Source organism: Cornus florida, unplaced genomic scaffold (assembly GCF_030987335.1).
Source record: "Cornus florida cultivar Cherokee Brave unplaced genomic scaffold, ASM3098733v1 CherokeeBrave_3.0.0_Hap2_Chr09, whole genome shotgun sequence".
Lineage (NCBI taxonomy): Eukaryota > Viridiplantae > Streptophyta > Magnoliopsida > Cornales > Cornaceae > Cornus > Cornus florida.
In genome coordinates, this window is record NW_026775579.1 from 26,956,248 (window position 1) to 26,966,852 (window position 10,605).

Here is a 10,605-nt window from a genome sequence, read left to right on the forward strand (position 1 = left end):
ATTTCTAAACACAACCTTGTAGCCACATATAAAATTAAGGGTTATACTAGAGAGCAATTGTACAGTTCATCGAGGGGAATGGGATTAAAAGCTGAAAGTTAACGAGTCACCTTAATGGAAACCCAACTTAGTTGACTGGAGATCCCAAGATCTAAGTTCAAAGGGACAACAGAAATTCTGAGTGACTCAACAGAAGCACTACGAAGATATAAATATTCTACCCATTTCTATGATGAGACAGTGCTACCTACAACGAATATTAGGATAAGCTACGCTTTTAATGACTCTTATATCTTGAAAATTCAAGTGGGGTATGGTAAGATACTCTTAATAAGAAGTCACCTATATGAGTGTGAAGTGTGGCCGCTTCTATGAGAACTATAAAGGCTAAGTTTTCTGGAGCACTCGTTGAATACCAGGAGTTGTTCAGGGCCAAAATGAACACAACAATGAGAACCAACTTTGTGAGGAAAGGTCCTGTGTGTTTGTTATTGTCTTGGTTTACACAAACGGTTGAACAGTTCCAGACATCGCGTTCACTGGTTAGCCAGTAAATCCGATAACAATACATTAGGGAAGGTTCAAAGCCAAAAGCTACCTATCCTGATGCAGTAACTTTCCGACTATACTCTCTCTAGTGTCTGCATAATCATTTTTTCATTTAAGCAACCAATTTTCATTCATGTGGGGAATTGTTAGTATTTTGAATTAAAATTGCCAAAGGGTTGCATTGCACTTAAAAGGTGCGATAAAAGGTTGTGAGAGGAAGAGGTGCAACCCAAACTTATGTCTGTTCAAAGTGAATAGCCACACCTAAAGTGAATAGGTGTGTGAAGGGTAGTTTAAATTAAATTTTGTAGAAGGGACACATCCATTAACCAAGGGGCACCAATTTCTCTATAAATACCCACCCTTGGTTGCCATTTAAAGAGGAATTTATTATTCTCTCCCTCTCTCTAGACTTGAACCTAACCCAAGTGGGTTCAAGCCATGGTCAAGTGGTCTGAGCCACTTAGGCCTAAAACCAATTTCATTGAGCCATATTAAATTTGGTCCGAGCCATTTGGTTCGGATTGCACCCAATTCATTATTTATATAGTATAGATGTATTTTTGAGTTAGAGAAAGTATTACACGAAGGAGGTTCGTCGTATCCATGAGTTTGTAGTGCTGCTACTGGTGGATGTAGACCATTATATCCTGGGAGATAGATGCCACTGAGTCCGTTAGCACCATATCGGGGCGAATCTATCTTAAGGACATAGTATCCAATACTAGCCTCAGTCCAGGTTTATTCCTTTTAGATTATTATTATTATTTTCTTGCTTTATTTTGCATATTTAATTAACTATAGAGTTGTATATTTAATTAATAATTTCTTAGCATATTGTTAATTATCACATGACATATTAGTATAAATATTTTGTTATATCTTAAATGTCACATGAAGCATATATTTTTCCAACAATCATATGATTAGAGAAATATACTACTTGCATTCATAAGTATAGAACATCAAACAACAAGTATGGATTGTCCTCTCATTTAACAACTAAGGTAACTACACTATATCTAAGATAATGACATGAAAATTAAACTAATTAAACTAAGGGAGAGGCACAATCCATCAAGCAATGAGTATGAACCATCAAATAAACCACAAGAGCATTCTATTAAGCACTATGTCTTGACAATCTCTAGATCTATAACATCAATACACATAGACATGCATCAACAACATAAGTGCTAGAGATAAACACATGAACATCTATTCTAGCATACATAGACATATGGATATAATGAAATGATCAATTGGAAGAATTAAACCACACAAATCATTGAATAAACAAGACCTATGTATATAAAAATGTCAAAACATGTATTACAACACAAATCCCCTTAAAAATACATAAATCAAGGTAAAGAAGGCATACTTAAGGCTAACTCTAGCCCCAAGAGGATGTCTAGCCACCCATGGATGGTGTCCTCCAACCCCCAAGGACTATCTCCATAGTAGAAATGATCTTCTTCTTGAGGTAGATGGAAGACTTTCCAAGAATGTGTCTCTAGCCTCCTCTTCTCTTTTCTTCCTCTCTAAGAATAATATCAAATGTTGTATCTAAAAAAAAACATATCTGTAAAAGTGGCTCATAATCCTTATATAGGTAACTTAAATGTCACACCCAATGGTCTAGGCTCGTACACAAGGGCTTCTCCAATAATTGCATCATGAGACAACTTTTAATGAGCTGGAAATTGATTTAATTCGCACATAAGAGAGTTCGATCGATCGAAACTATGCTGAGATCAATCGAACTTGGCTGAGATCCATCAAACTTTGGCTGGATTGATCCTCCCATGGCAACACCTTTTTGGATAAAGATAAATCTGAGATATTTTTGAGATATTTTGGGAAAGAGACAAAAGTGGTAGGTGTGGTGGTACAACAGGATAAGATGAAATCTTTTTGATCGATCTTATAAATGTTGGATCAATCGAACATTGTGGGATCTTTAGATAAGGACAAAAGAGCTTGGATCCATCTTGGAGTGTAGAGATCGATATATGTCAAATCGATCGAAGAAATTCTGTGATCGATCGAACTTTGCTGAACTTCCACCACTTGCTTCATTTTGCTTCCACTTTGCTCCTTTCTTTCATTCATCTCAAGATTGCTTCAATTATGCTCTTATTTGGCTGAATTAGCTTATTTTGAGGATAAGTGTCTAAAAACGGAAATAACATGAAATCAATCTAAAGAAGGAAAATAAGATAAATAAAGGTCCTAGAATACCTAAGCTTAACGAGTTTAAATGCGCACTTTTCAACGCTCATCATTGCACTTAATAGTATATTGTGGAAATACATTGTGCTTGGATTGAATCCAGCTTGGTTGAATTTCGAAGATAGAGCTGTCATAATCCATTGCACATTGTGGAAAACTTCAACTATCTTCAAGAAGTGTTTACGTGACTCCATGCTATGGTTCGAATCTTTTAAAAATTATATTTCTGCCATACATGTAAGTGCAAGTAAATTTCGTAATTTATTATAAGAATAATGATAAGAAGACCGATGAATTAAACCCGAATAAGTATCGAATGTGATGTATTTTTGTCCACCTCATCTACTTAAACAGTTTCCAAAAATAATTGCCTCATCTACTTAAACAATTTCTAAAAATAATTGTTTAACACATTATAAGAATGACCAATCATGTCAAATTCGATACTAATTCGATGATTCCTTTTCGGTTCCCCTATCATTACTCTTATTATAATCATTTTTTCCCAACATGTACATGTTTCTATTTATGTATTTATATGACTAAGTACGTTGATAACATCCTTTTACTTGTATTATGGAACCTATCGTGTACACTTTTTATTTATTTATTTTACGTTTGCAAGAAATCCACACACACTTTTGCCCTTGTGGGAGACTTGAATTATCGGCCTTCTAGTTTGGAAAATTCTTCTCATTGACAAGAAACTGAATCATATATCCAATCACACACACACACATTTTGCCCACACCAAGGCTCGAACCCCTCCCCTCCTCTTTGAGGATGGAGATGTTAAACCATTGAGATACATGCCCTTCGGTTCTACTTTGAAAAGTGAGAAAGAATCGTTAGGCTATAATTATTGTACAATTTAATTCATCCTAATAGTTAACATTGAAAATTGGAAAAATCTTCAAACTAATCCTACTTTTTCCTATTAAAACTCCTTTTTGTTCTCTTCTTTCTTTCTTTCTTTCTTTCTTTCTTTCTTATTCTTCTACTTAGGGACGGAATTAGAAAATTGTATGAGAGGGGATAATAGTGTAAGTTTATAATAATTTCAGTGTGGGTGGTAGTGTAATTTTGTAGGTAATGAATGAATTAATCAGATATATTATCAAAAATATATATTTCTGTGAGTGCACAATGGTAATTTCCAAGGTTGAAATGAACTATGGGCCGGTGTAGAGCTTGAGACATGTTGCCAGGCTAGTTATTACACCCACTAAAACCCTATAATTCCTTTTTCATTTGGAAATAAGCCATAAATGATAAATTTTTTTTTTTTTTTTTTTTGTGAGGAAAAGGATAAAATAATGAGAATATGTGTATATATATACTTGTATGTCTTCTTCTTCATTATTTATGTTTGTATTTTCTTATTTATGTACATTAATTGTTCATTAAAAATTTACTTTTGTGATATGTTGATTCACACTTTTGTTTTGCATTATTTAGTCAGGTTATTTAATGGACGTGAAAAACATTACTCTTGATATAATCTTGTAAACAAAATTTCAATTCGATGGAACCATGTCTTCCATGTCTAAATAAAATAAGTCACATCATTGCAAACAAATATTAAAAGTATAGCAAGGCTAATAAAAAGTAGGTAGAGAACCTAATGTCAAAATACCAAATAACAATTTTGTTGGCAAAAGAAAAGAAAAAACCTTAATCAAATTACAGTCATAGCTTATGTTGCCTAGATATAGACTCTCGGGGGGGGGGGGGGGGGTGAAAAACCCAAACCTACTTTGTGATAACTCAATGAATACTGATGTGCATAAAGGGAGTTGATAATGTTAGAGTTAATGAGTAATAAAGCTTATCTCAATAAGAAAGCTTATCTGTTGTAATCTATTGTAACTACTCTGTTTTACTTGATTGTAGGAAACCAAAATACTAAATTGTAGGAGTTGGGTTCTCTTCCAATCATTATAAAAAGACTATTCTCTTAACCAACTAAGGTAAGGTTGGAGAATTTTAGATCATCTTCTTCCTATTTTATCTCACCAAACTACATTGTTCTTCATGGTATCAGAGCTTTAACTGGGAGCTTCTGTGAATTTTTTTTTTCTTCAACCCACAAGTCTTAAACATGTCACCTTTAACCATAAACTACCCTTACCCATCCTCTCTCAATGTGGCCAACTTCGTTTCCATCAAGTTGACTTAAACAAATTTTCTCATATGGAAAACCCAAATAATAGGACTAATTGAGTCTCAAGACATGCTTGGTTTTATTGATAGAAGTATTTCTATGCCAAAGATGTACTTGACATCAACTAGTACCGACAAAGACTCCAGAACAAAGCTTAACTTCCTTGATAAATATTGAAGAAAATAATCTGAATTTTAAACTTCAAAGGATAATATTCATCAAACAAAATATATAACAATAAATGTTAGAGATAGAGATAGAGATTGCAAACATATACTCAGCGATTTTAGCGAGGTTCAGAAACTCCTACTCCTCAGCTCAAGACCCCTCTTGAGACTTCCTAATTCACTATGGCTTCTGATGCTCAACCCTTGGTGTGCACAAAATAATGTACAACACTTTGAGTTTGGAGAATAGTGTCAAGTGGGCATCATACTTAAATTTATAAACCGCTTAACACCTATACTATGTAGTATGAGTGAGAAGGGATCGTCCCAAGGGATTATGAGGATCGAGCAATGTCGTGGAATCACAATTAGGGCTAGTAGGTCGAGTGATCAAACAATTGGTTGGTTGGTTGATTAAAAAGTAACTAAATTAAATTAAATAGTAGCAAAAGAATGCAATTAAGAGTAAGTAAGAGAGAGAGAGAGATCTTGGGGTTTAGAGATCACTACCAAGCAATGCATTTCTATATCATTGACAAGTGATTAATGAGGACAAATGGTGTGTTGCAATATTGGTGTGTGTGTGTTTGGTTGATTCAACAAGCAAGGATGACTAGTTAAGCATATATTGTCTAAACATCATGTGAGAGGTACAATATATCTAAGCAATGAAGCATATATTGTCTAAATAACATGTGAAAGGCACAATAAATCAAAACAAGTCATTAATCCTTTCATTAAGCTCACAATCCAAATACAACACAAGGATAGAGACATATGCTATTTGCATTCAAAAGCTTGGATCATCAAACAACAAGCATAGATTGTCCTCCTATTTAACACTACACTACAACTACACTATATCTACACTACTAGCATGAAAATAAACTAGGGGAGAGGCACAATCCATCAAGAGATAAGCATGAACCATCAAGAGAATCACAAGAGCATTCCTTTAAGCACTATGTTCTGACAATCTCCAAATCTATAACATCAATACACATAGACATGCATCAATAACACAAAATCTAGAGACAAGTACATGAACATCTATTCTATCATACATAGACATATGGATAGAATGAAATGACCAATTGGAAGCATTAAACCACATAAATCATTGAATAAACAAGATCTATATATATATCAAATGTCAAAACATGAATTACAACACTAATCCCTCAATAATACACAAGATTAAGATATAGAAAGCATGCTTGGGGCTAACTTTAGCCCCAAGAGGATGTCTAGCCACTCATGGTGATGATGCTCCAACCCTCAAGGGCTAATTCCATAGTTGAAATATGTTCCTTATTGATGAAGAACTCCTATGGTGTCTCTAGCCTCCTCCTCCTCTAAGCTTGCTCTCCAAGAAATGATATGAAAATAAAGTTGGCTCCCCTTGTAAAAAGCAATCCTTATCCTTATATAGGTAGGTCAAAATGACACCCAAAATGAGCTGGGGTTGTGCACACAATATTCCCTAATGATTGGATAAATGACAACTTTTAATGAGATAGAATTTTAACTTTTTCACACTGGATGAAGTTCGATTGATCGAACCTTGGTCTTGGATCGATCGTGTAACGACCCAGTCATTTGCCTTCCTTTCCTTTTTCCTGAAATTTTACGAATGAAATTTTTTCGTTTAATTTTCTTTTTTAAGCTCTGTTTCGTGTCGCTTAGTGTCATCTCAAGTGCTCGGAATTGGTTCCTGAGACTCTTTTTCGTGGATTGATAACTTCCTTTGAGGATCGAGTCATTTTCACATTTTTCGTTTTTCGACACTATTCACTTTTCGTCATTTTCCCTATTTCGTCCTTTTCCTTATTTTGTCTTTTCCCCGTTTGACACTTTGTTGGCGTAACTACACTTTTTGTGTTTGGAGTTGGTTTTTGACTTCATGTATCTCCATATTGAGTGGTTTCCACGAAATACGTATCTTTACTTTTGTAAGAAAGTACTCTGGTTGCTCCCGGTGTCCATAGGGGCATGAATGCAAAGTTCTTTGAAATTATTTTCTTTTCTTGGGGTGTTTCTCGTAAATATCTTTTGAAGATATTTTATTTCAGGGGTTTTTAGGAAAATATTTTTGGAAGATATTTTTATTCTGGGCCATAAGTGTAGTTTTCACTTTTTGGAAGGGCCACTGTGCAATTAATGAAAGTTATTGCAAAATATCTTGTTTGAGCCTGGATCCTTGTATAGGATTCATTTTCACATTTCATCGAGTTGTGTACTCTTGGAATTTCCTCCTGGTCGATGTTTTCCAGTTTTAGGGTTTTTGGCCCCAGTTTGCGCCAAACTTGTTTTGGGCATAACTTTCTGCTCGGGACTCAGTTTTTGACATCGTTTCTTCTGTTGTTCATATTTTATCATTTGAATCTTTTTTGTTCACAAAGTTTTGCCATTTGAGCACGTCTACTCAAATTTTACTTTTCGGACCCGAACGGGGACCTTCCGGGACACTTTTTGAGATTTCTATAAAAGGAGGGTGAGATATTTCATTTTTCATCTTCTCCCCTCTTCATGCACAACCTGGAGCACCCATGGCAGCCCAAGGGGTGCTTCCATCTTCTCTCTCCTCTTTTGGTTCACTTTTCCTTGATGGAAAGTCTTCAGCCTTAACGTTTGTTGTTTCCCTCACCATGCCCTACCTTTCTCCCTTATTAGAATTCAGTTTTGACCATTTCTTGAGTTTGGTTTTGAGGTCAAGTTATGATTTTGATGGGGCTTTCATGGGGGTTGTATTCATGGCGTTGTCCCCGACAAAACCTAGTAGTTTCGTCGGATTCAGAACCGTTCCATTTTGGTGGGCCTTTGGAATTTTCATCTCAAATTGAGGTAGGAGATGTTCTAGGTTTAAATTCTTGTTATATAGCATGCTTGTGATGCTTATACTACTTGTTTGCATGATTAAATATAAAATCTGGAGATTTTATTATTTATTTTTCTTGTACGGGATCTAATTTTTCCGGTTGCTCATGACTTGGTTTAAACATGTAGCATGATTTTATATTGCCCCTTGATATGGTCATTATCGTGTATTAAAATTGGAACATTTGAATAAGTATTAAAGATTTTATTTAATATTTATCTTAGGTGAAAGATTAATTCACATGGCCTTAACTAGCTTAAAATTAATATGTGTTAGCATATTAAATTAGGCGTTAGCATGCTCTCCAATATAGTTGAATTTGAAAGTGATTGGAAGTGTTTTAAAAATTAGTAATTATTAATTAATTTGATTAATTAATTTACCCCGAGTGCACTATTCACTCTATTTAAATTCCGACTTGATATTCTTGATTTACATGCCATATAGTTTCACATATATTTGATTTAGAATATTCGGTTTGGTTTTGAAACCTTTTATTTAATTAAATTTCATGTTTAAGATTTAATCCTCGTGGTGATATACAACTTGGAATTGTATTGTGGCATGCTAGAAAATTAAGTTTTGGTATGGTTATTCACATGTATTAAATTGGGATTTATTGCATGAGAATTGCAACTTTTGTTTTATATTTAACTTTAGTGAAAGTTTAATTTGCATGGTCGTAAATTGAATGAAATAAACTTGTAAAGTGATATTACATTAGTCCTTGGCATGTTTTCCAACATAGGTTAATTTGAGAGCATTTGGTTAAGTTTGAAAATCAAGAGATTTTAATTAAAAGAATTAATTAAAATCTATTTTGTGGTCCCATTAACTTAATTAAGATTTTAACTTGATATTTGTATTGACCATGACTTGTTTACTAGTATATATTAATTTGGGACTATTAAAAGTTATTTTAGAACCTTGGTAATTAAATTAGCATGATTTAATTAAAGTTCTACTTTGTTGTTCCAACAACCTAATTGAGTTTTAGAATGGATATAGGTGATGACCATGCCATGTCCTTTAACATGTATTAAATTGAGGTTATTTGGAATTGAATCGGAATCTAGAGAATTTAATTGTGTTTATCTATTTAAATTCTATCAATTTGCTCCATGATCTAGTTGTGTTTTAGAAGTGGTTTCTATATTCAAATCATGGACTTAGACTTGTTGTATATTCATTTGGTTATGTTTTGAATATTGGATAACATAGTTGCTATGTTTGTATTCGTGATAATATGTTTTCCTTATTGAATATATTGTTGCTTTGTGTAATTATTTACACACTTCGTGTTTAATATCTTTCATGTATATCGTGTAACGAATCGCACACTGAAGATTCGACATTCATCATATCATATTAGTTGTGGATTTAGAGTATGTATTGTATAGGTTTCCAATTTTGGTTGTGCTTAGTAGATAGTTGATTATCTTGCATATTCCTATTGATATATGCTTTGTTGCATAACTTGTTGATTTTGGAAACTTGGGGATGTCGTTATTTGACTATGGCTAGGACGTGGTTCTAGTACGGGGGATAGTCCCTCTATATGGTCTAGTGCGCACATAGGGAGGTTACCCATGGGCTTGTAACCCTAAAGTAACTATGTTGTCAGTCTGATCCGGCATGACGTCCGAGTATCCACTTGTTTGACTTCACATTTCATTTTCAAGTTGAAAGCAAGATGATGTTGTAACTTGTTGTTCCTTATTTGTCGTTCCATTTTAAGTTACATGATGTTAACTTTGCGAAATTGTGCTTTATGCGTTGTATTGGAAGTTCCAATGTTGGTTAAATTGCATCGATATTGAAAATCGTGTTTTGACGTTCTAATAAAGCTTAGGATTGATCCTATTGATTCATTTATAACATAGACGTTAGGTGGTATGAACCACTACTGTTATGTTGTGTTTTAGATTCTAAGTTGATGGCTTTGAGAACGTAAACCTTGTTGCATTGTATAACATGCTCTTTTGTTGTTGAATTGCATGGATAATGTGATTCTTGTTAACTTGTATTCAAATATGCTTTTGTCATGTTTTTGGATTAACTCTAGACCTAGTTTAATTGTATTGAAAATGCAATTCATGTTAATCTATGCTCAAGCATTCTTCTTGTCGTGTTCTTTGGATTATCCTAACCATGATTCGTTTCATACACGTATTTATATCATGATTCTTGTTACTTAGAATCTAAGGTAGCTTAGGATGCTCCCCGAGTCTCACTTGGATATAGACGTTAGGTGGCATGAGCCCCTTTAACATGTTTCACCTTAAGGTGATAAATTTGTAAAATACTAGATCGATGCATGCTCATCTCCTACGAGTAGCTTTATGTTACTCACCCCTACGATACTGGGGCATATTTCAGGTACGAAGACTTGGTTCGTAACGCCTAGCATTCCTTGAATGTCGTGTAGCTTTCAAGTTTCCATTTCATGCAAATGTTAGCATGAAATGTCATTTTGTAGACTTATATGTCAAAATATGTATATTTGATTCCATGTATGTAATGTGTACTTAAGTACACTCCTTTTAATGTATTTGATATGTATGAAATGAGGCCGGAAGCCAATGACTACTATATTGTATTCTATGTACTTT